This window comes from Echiichthys vipera (genome assembly GCF_963691815.1).
Source record: "Echiichthys vipera genome assembly, chromosome: 16".
NCBI classification, from domain to species: Eukaryota; Metazoa; Chordata; class Actinopteri; order Perciformes; family Trachinidae; genus Echiichthys; species Echiichthys vipera.
In genome coordinates this window covers 1,547,342-1,556,914 of record NC_139841.1, presented here as the reverse complement: position 1 = coordinate 1,556,914, position 9,573 = coordinate 1,547,342, and positions in this window count along the sequence as shown.

Genomic DNA, 9,573 nt, shown 5'->3' with positions numbered 1-9,573 from the left:
GAAACGGAGACTCGGGTAAGAGCAGAGGAGGGGGGCTTTGCGTTTACGTACATAACGAGTGATGCTGTGACAGCAGAATCATTGACACACACTGTTCTCCTGATATAGAGGTTCTGGCAGTCTCGTGCAGACTTTTTATCTACCGAGGGAGTTCACTGTAGCCATTGTGATAGCTGTTTACATCCCACCGGATGCTAACGTTAGCACGGCCCTCAGCCTCCTGCTTGCGACCATAAACAAACAGCAGCTCGCCCACCCGGATGGGGTCTTTACCGTTGCCAGTGACTTCAATCAAGCGTGTTTAAGGACTGTGCTCCCAAAATTCGTACAATACGTGACTTTTGCCACCAGAGGGGAAAATACGTTGGACCATGTTTACTCCAACATCAAACATGCCTACAGAGCGACACCCCTCCCCCACCTTGCTGGATCTGACCATCTCAGCATGTCCCTCACCCCCACCTACACCACCCTGCTGAGGAATACAAAGCCACTAACAAAGACAATAAAAACGTGGCCTGAGGGAGCCCTCTCTCAGCTGCAGGACTGTTTCTCAAGGACAGTATGGGATTTATTCTTTAGCCATAACCTCCAGGAGCACACTGACACTGTGCTCTCCTACATCAAGAACTGTGTCGACAACGTCACCATCGAAAAAAGGGTCAGGGTCTTTCCGAACAGGAAGCCCTGGATGAACAGTGAAGTCCAGTCCCTCCTTAAAAACCGCAACACCGCCTTCAAGTCAGGGGACAGGGCCCTGTACAGTGCGGCCAGGTCAGACCTGAAAAGAGGCATCAGGGAGGCCAAGGCGGCTTTTAAGAGGAAGATTGAAGACCACTTCGCTTTGGATGACCCCAGAAAGATGTGGCAGGGAATAAATCACATAACAAACTACAGAAGCAACAACCAGGGGACTGCTAGGACTGACGCCTCGCTGGCAGAGGAGCTCAATCTCTTCTTTGCCCGCTTCGAGACAGACAGGTCCTCAGCAGCCATACCACTCCCCCCTCCCTCCAGCACCGCCACACTGTCATTTCAGGAACATGAAGTGGGACGAGTGCTGAGGACAGTGAACCCCAGGAAGGCGGCCGGCCCCGACGGATCACCTGGCAAGGTGCTCAGAGCGTGCGCTGACCAACTGACAGGAGTCTTCACAAGGATTTTTAACCAGTCCCTGGCACAGGCCACCATACCACCCTGCCTCAAAGCCTCCACAATCATCCCCGTCCCCAAGAAGACAGCAGTGGACAGCCCCAATGACTACAGACCCATTGCACTCACGCCTGTAGTTATGAAGTGCTTTGAAAGACTGGTCTCTCAGCACATCAGGGCCTGTCTGCCTCCCACTCTGGATCCCCATCAGTTTGCCTACAGGGCAAACAGATCCACCGAGGACGCCATCACCACAGCACTCCACACCGCGCTGAGCCACCTGGAGCACAGGGGGAGCTACGTGAGGATGCTCTTCCTGGACTTCAGCTCAGCATTCAACCACATCATTCCAGAGATCCTGGTGCAGAAACTCTCTCACCTGGGCCTCTCCACCCCCATCTGCCACTGGATTAAAGACTTCCTGACAAACCGACCACAGTCTGTCAGACTTGGCCCTCACATCTCCACCGTGATCACACTCAGCACAGGCTCTCCACAGGGATGCGTATTGAGTCCCCTTCTATTCACCCTATACACGCACGACTGCTCCCCGACCCATCTCTCAAACACCTTCATCAAGTTTGCAGACGACACCACAGTGGTCGGACTCATCTCAGGGGGAGACGAGTCCGACTACAGGGACGAGGTGAACAGACTGACGACGTGGTGTTCAGTAAACAACCTCCAACTGAACACCACAAAAACAAAAGAATTGGTACTGGACTTCCGGAAGGGCAGAGCGGACCCAGCCCCCCTTTACATCCACGGGGACTGTGTGGAAAGGGTCCACTCCATCAGGTTCCTGGGTGTGCAGATGGCCGATGACCTCTCCTGGACTGCAAACACCACGGCAGTGGTTAAGAAAGTCCAGCAGCGTCTCCACTTCCTGAGGGTGCTCAGGAGAAATAACCTGGAGGAGAAGCTGCTGGTGATGTTCTACAGAGCCGCCATAGAGAGCATCCTGACGTACTGCATCACAGCGTGGTATGCAGGGTGCTCAGCCGCAGACAGGAAGGCGCTGCAGAGGGTCATCAACACAGCCCAGAAAATCACTGTGTGCCCTCTGCCCTGCCTGGAGGACATTGCCAGCTCTCGCTACCTCAGCAGAGCTGAAAACATTATCAAGGACTCTTTTCACCCCAGCAACCACCTGTTTGACCTGTTACCCTCAGGCCGACGCTACAGGTCACAAAAATCACGGACAAACAGACTCAGAGATAGCTTCTTTTCTAGAGCTATCTCTGCAGTCAATAACAAAAAATAAAACAACGAAACAATTTACCTCAAATGTAACAAATATTGATCACATTGATCAGATTTAAAAATTTAGAATCTAAATAACTTAACAAAGCCACTTTAAAACTCTTGTGCAATAATAGCATGTTCCACCCTAAACATACATATTTTATTTTAGTATAGTTTCTGTTCTCCACCCATCTGTTTATACTGTTCCCACCTGTTTATACCGTTCACATTATTATATTGTTTATACCATATTGTGTGTTTATTGCTTATATTATACTTTGCTATTGTTTTATTATATATTATCTTTTTAAAAATGTACCAAGGGGGAGTAGCACTCCAATTTCGTTGTATGCAAATTCAATGACAATAAAGGCTATTCTATTCTATTCTATTCTCTATTTAAAAACACTACATCAGCATCTATCCTATTATACATTAAAACATGGTCTTACTATTTAAAAAACAAAACAACTCTCATTTAAACCCAACTCAAACCCTTTCACATTACTTACAACATAAGGATTCAGTAAAACCCTCCCATTAAAACATGTCAGGACACATCAACTTGTGTAAAAAGACCTATACTTTAAAAAAAAAAAAAAAAAACGGGAGGTTTACCACGCATGCGCTGTCACACAAAAAACATATTAAAACTAAATTCACACAGACTCTGAAATAATACGTCACTTAACGGCGACAGCTCAAACAGAGCATGCACAGTAACAACACAGAAATATAAAATTACAGACACACACACACACACACACATATAGACGCGGAAATAATACGTCGTATAATCACGACCCCTAAAACCGGACACGCAGCATGCACGTTGTCAACACAGGCACACACGCAGGATCACACACAGACAGACGCTCAGAAAATACATTAACAAAAGGGACTCGCCAAAATAAACACCAAAGTTAAAACATAAACTATTAATATCTATACAGCATACTATAACACACATCGCTCACATATTTTAGATGCACGGAAAAAAAAAGGCAGCATGCGCGACACCATGCATGCACGCCCAAAGGGTGCACCTGATACACACATCGCTTACATATTTTAGATGGGCGAAGAAAAGAAAAAAAAGGGTATGCGCGTGCTCTTCCAAAGGGTGCACCTGATATACTACTCATGTACAAACTGAGATCTATCTGATAAATAAGACTTAAACCAGCTTAATGCGGTTCCTTTAATGCCAATTAAATGCTCCAGTCTCTGTAGCAGGATGCGATGGTCAATAGTGTTGAAGGCTGCACTAAGATCTAGTAAAACAAGTACAGAGAAAAGTCCTTTGTCTGAAGCTATTAGAAGATTGTTAGTAATTTTTACCAGTGCTGTCTCAGATCTATGATTCGCTCTAAATCCTGACTGGATTCAGGATTGAGTCCTCAAATATCTCATTATTATGTAAAAAGTCACACAGCTGATTGGCGACTAATTTCTTGAGGATCTTAGAGAGAAAAGGAAGGTTAGATATAGGTCTATATTTGGCTAGTACCTCAAGAAGCTTGTTAAGAAGAGGTTTAATGACAGCAACTTTAAAAGACGGTGGTACATAATGTAGGAATTTTACACACAATACTTTCAAATCAGAAGGACCTCACAGAGTATATATTGCGTAATTCTAATTCTACAGGAGGCTTCCTTGGTCCTTTTTTTACCCTATTTATCCACTCTATATACTGTGGTGTTTTTACTAATGGTGTATGTGGGTCAATCACAGATTATATGTATTTACAGAAGTCCCTTAACCCTGTTCGGTTAGATCTGTTCTGACTTGGTCTAGGGACCTTTTGGGCTCCTCCCCCTGTCTACACCTTGAAAGGTGATACCACTTGTCACTGCCCTGCACTTTTACTGCTGTGGAGGTTCTCTCCACCACCTTATGGGGTCCTGTCCACCTGGGGTGTGTCCACTTTCTTTTCAATGTCTTTACATATACCCAAGGTTCTCCTAGCAAAGTCAGTGGGGCGGGTGCTGCTCCTGACCCGCCTTGGCTTCCTGCCAGTGTCTTCACCCAGCCCTGAAGCTGAGTCACGTAGGACCGTGCTAGTCCGGGTGTGGCCCCTGGCTGCAGCAGTTCCTGGTGTCTTGGTCCGGGGATGGTGCGACCTGTAAGCTACACTAGCCCTCATAGAGTATAATGTCATAGGCAAGCAGTCTATCCATGATAACCATTTTTGCTATTTTCTCTTTCAGAGTCCTGTTGCATCTTTCTACTCCTCCCTGACTCTGGGGGTGGTACACGGTGCCATAAGTATGTTTGAGCCCAAACAACCCTTCCACTCGTCTAAGGTCCTTTGATAGTGAGTGCCATTGTCTGAATGGATCACTCGGGGCTTCAATGTCTAGGGATCCACTCATTAGTCAACCATTTACACACTGTCTGTGCATCCTCTTTCTTTGCAGGTATGGCTTCTACCCATCCTGAAAATCCATCATAGATAACCAACAGGTATCTAAAACCTCTGCATGTATCAATCATGTCTGTATAGTCAATGCATATCTCCTCTCCTGGCCCTGTCAATTTTGGACGAGCCCCTGGCTGAGGTGAAAATGTTGGCACTACATTATAGGTGTTACAAACGGGGCATGATTTCACTTTGTTTTTTATCATAGCTGTCATGAACGGATGGCACCATCCTTCCATAGTATTCTGCACCTGTCTGGTTCCCTCATGTGTTGGTCCATGTGCTTCGTCTAACAGAGAGGGCGCTAGTGAGGATGGTAACACTGGTTTCCCTGTCTGTGGACATCGAAACAGTCCTTCTGCATCCTTAACTGCTCCTCTCCCTATCCACATGGATCTTTCCTCTGGGGAGCCCTCTTGCTGGAGAGCTACTATCTGATTGACTGTCCATCTTGGAGGTAATGGCTCTGTTAATTCTGCCTGCATCATTAGCAACGGTACTCTATACCCTGCTGCTTTCTTGCATTTCATGCTGCTGTGTCTGATTTCTCTGTGCTGTGACCTTAACACTTTACTACTGCTAGTTCCGCTGGTTTCATAAGAGCTTCTTTCAGTTTCCTCATTTCCTCCTCATGCTTAATAGGCAGACCTGAAGCTGTCACAAATCCCGCTCTCTCCCACTCTTTGGCTGACAATACACTGCTGCACTGGCATACACTGAGTCTGTATACTGTATATGTTTACTCTCTTTCCCTCACCATGGTTACAAGCTGCTGTCACTACCATCACTTCCGCTAGCTGAGCTGACGGTTTTTCTGTCACTTCTCATGTACTTAGTGTCTCAAACTTTCCCTGATCTTTGATAACCACTGCCCATGCTGCGCTTAGTCCTCCATTATCTTTTCTGAAACAGCAGCCGTCTACATACAAGTCCATGTCTGGTCGGTCTAGTGGTTTTGCATGCACGTCGGGTCTCACTTTAATGGCTTGCGCTGTCAGTGGAATGCAGTCATGTGGGTTTATGTCTTCTGGAACTGCTAAACAGCTCGCTGTATTAACTCCTTCGTGTGTGTACGTTATGTTTGGCGCATTTAAGCCGTCCTCTACTTTCCTCAGTGGAGAGCCTGATAGAGTAAAAACGGATGAGGAGATTAACGCTATTACACTGTGCCTGGTCAAAATTTTGAGTGGATGCCCTGCCACTAGGTGTTCTACTTTCACTAGGACTCTGGCTAGTTCTGCTGCATGTGTCACACACGGAGGTTGTCTTAACTCCATGTGATCTATTGGTGTGCTTACATATCTCAGTACTGCTCTCCCTTGTGGTGTTTTCTGGTATAGTACTGCATTCATTGTCCCATCTTTCTCTGATGTGTCTAGATAAAATGATTCTTTGTAGTCTGGAGTCTGTAGAGACGCTAACACCATCTCTTGTTTGACACGTATGAACGCCTCTTCTGCCTCTATATTCCAGTTCAAAATCCCCTTCTGATTTCTCATCCCTGCCTCTAAGACCATTCTTCTCAATGGGCCTGCTTTGTTGTTATAGTCTGGGATGAAATGTTTGCTATATCCTGTCAGTCCTAGGAAGCTCAACATATCTTTCACGTCTACTGGTTTTGGATGTCTTAAAATCGTCTCTCTGTGTGCCCCTGAGAGACTGGTTCCTTCCCTAAATCTTTCCTCATACACTTCTTGAGTTTGGGTGCAGTCATAGAGAAGAGTACAGTGGGGAACGTCAGGGACCGGTTCATATGAGTGCACTGAGTGAATCCACGGTTTCCATTTTTGATACAGTTTCAAAACAAATGTCCTCCAAATCCCACAAGGTCTATGGAATATTTGGAGAGCTGTTGACCGAACTGAGGTTGCATCAGAGTCGAATGTGTCTCCCCTTGTCCTTGACCCTGGGCACCCCTAGTATTGGTCTGGATACCAGGTGCCTTGGGACAACTGGTTACCTGGGGCCAATTGTGATTGCGTCGGCACATGCTGTTGTTGCTGCTGTGGTGGTGGTCCCCCTCTTGGTGGCCCTCTCTGGTTTTGTGGACAGTCTCATGCCCAATGTCCATGACCTCCACACACGAAACACCCATTGTCCCTAGCCCCTTCCATAACCTCCTCGAGGATTAAAGCCTGGTCCTCTTCCTCCTCTATAATGTGATTGTGGTGGGCCCCATGGTCCTGGCGGGTTCCATGGTCCCTGGGGAGGGGGTCCTGCATAGAATAGACCCACAACTGGGGTAACAGGGATGGGGATTCCCATTGACGCTGGCTCCGTCTGTTGTTGGCTCATCTGTGCTTGTGTCTTTGCTTTGGCAGCTTCTTTGTGACTTGCTCCTTCCTCTCTAGCTTTTGCTAACTGTAATTTAGTCAGTTGTATTTTCAAATTGTCTACCTCTGACTTGCTTGCCTCTTTTCTCTCATCTGCTCTACGCATGTGATGTTGGAGTGTCCTCATCCATATGTGTAGTGGCTCTGTGCAGGGCCGGAGTGGGACTCATTTTCAGCCCTGGAGTTTCATACCTCAGACCGGCCCACTTTAGATCACGACCTATTATATTAAAATAATGTAATTATAACTTAACATGTTAAGCAAACAATAGCGCACTGTTCTCTAAAGCCTTGTAATTCCTACTGTAATTCTTACTATTACTTATGATCAAAAGTATAACGGGCCACTACTATCATTTGGGCATAGAAAGTGGTTTTATTGGAACTGATGCTTGCTTGTTCACACACTAGCTCACCTGTTTCTTCCTCACCACTGGCTCCTGGCTCTGCCTCTAAATCATAAAAATGTTCATAAATCTCGTCACAAATCTCCCCTTTTTCAAGTCAAAAATTCAAGTCAGTTTCATTATTGTAGTGCTGAATCCTCTATCATCATCAATTGCAATCTGGGTCCAATCAGCTCTCGTTTACATCTTCATGCAGTGTTTGGTTTGTTTACAGCCTGCGTGCAACGTGATTCCCGGCCAAACGTTAGCGACTGGTTATGGCAGATCCAGAGTGGCACTGGGCAGATCCAATAGTTTTAAATTTCAAAAGACACCTGCCTTCCAAGTTAGTTAAAGTCTATCAATTGAGTAGGTCCAGACTCTCTGTGCAAATGAAATGAAGTACGAGTCTGGTAGGACCAGGCTAGGTCTACACCCTACTCTTCATTATATTAATTCTAATAATATTCACTTAATGAGCAATCCTACCTGCACACTCTGGACCTGTGGGCTGATGGCTGGTGCTTGGTGATGCATCTTGTATCTGAGGGGCTACAAATCCCCTAAAGTTTGTGGCCAGTTATGTGGCGTTGCATCATAATATTATTTAAATTATGTAACGTTAGGTTGGACAGGCTATAAGAAAATTATTATGGCAATTATTAGTAACATTCAGGGTTGCCGCGGTATGCGGTATTACCAGTGTTTGAGGCCAACACCGAGTTATTTTGTATTATTTTTTTCCAGTAATAAAAAAGAAATCCGGTCTTGTGTGGAACGCGGAAGACCGGTTCCACACATCAACGCCGGTAAACAAACCCCGCGAAGCCCAATCCCTACGAGAGCTCCTCGTGCTACGGCCATCCGGAGGCGCACAGAGCTTTTGGCAGTGATATTATATATTAAATTATATTAAATAATAATAATAAATACTATTATATGATCGTTATAAGACGCTGTCACCGAGAATTTGCGCGCTGCCAGACGCTGTGACCGAGTGTGAGAGGAGAGTTGCCGATTTTTGCACATTTGGCTGCATCTGTCTCCAGGGCTTTTCTCTTTTTAATCCTCGCTTTTTCTGCGCCACCCTTGCTCTTTTGATTTTCCATTTTGGGTTATTATTGTCCTTGTACATCTGTGGTTGGAGCTAGGCAAACACCACTAAAGTGTGCGGACTAGTGCACGACACGTACGTTACATCAGGCTGCGTCTGCGTCTGTGTCTTGTTGGTGGGCGTGCCCTTAACCTGCGTCCGCGTCCCAGTTTCATTGGCATGATCTAACAGATCGCCAGCTCCCTGATATGACCATCGACAGCGGTAACAGCATACACGTGATCCCCACTCCACTCAGTGCCATGACTGAACACCGGCACAAAATAAATAAAAATAATAATTGAACACCGGCCCTCGCGGCCCAAAAGTCAGACCGGCCCACCGGGAATTGTCCCGGTCCTCCCGATTAGCCACTCCGGGCCTGGCTCTGTGTCTGCCCTGGGGTCATCCTCCATCTTTGCCTGCACTTCCTTATCTGTTCCTTTCTTAACGGCGGCTTTAAACATTGATCCCTGTAATGGATCTGACCCTGGATTCGTTCCTGATCTCTCCTGCCAGTTTTTCCTGCATCTCTCCACATAGTCTGCTGGTCCCTCTCCCTCTTTCCTAACAAATGCTACGGTGTGGCGACTACCCTGCTGTGGGAATCTTTTCCTCAGGGCCCCTCCGTATGCTGTGGCGTGGTGGCTGTAAGGGTCTTCGTTTGGAACATATATGGTCCCTGCATCTTTATCTAATTGGTCTGTTGTCCCTAATCCGTATTTCTGTCCAATTAATCCTCTCACATCACCTATGGTAAGCTCTTTGCCTACGGTTAGACCAGCTAATTTCTGTAACCATATTCCAGCTCCGTCACTGAGCGGGGGTAGTTGTGCATTCATGTGTTCTTTGTCTGCTAAACTAAATGGTTTATATATTGGTGGTCCTGACCCTTTCAAGACCACCAGCGGCATCATGCAGGATGCTTTAGCAACACCGCT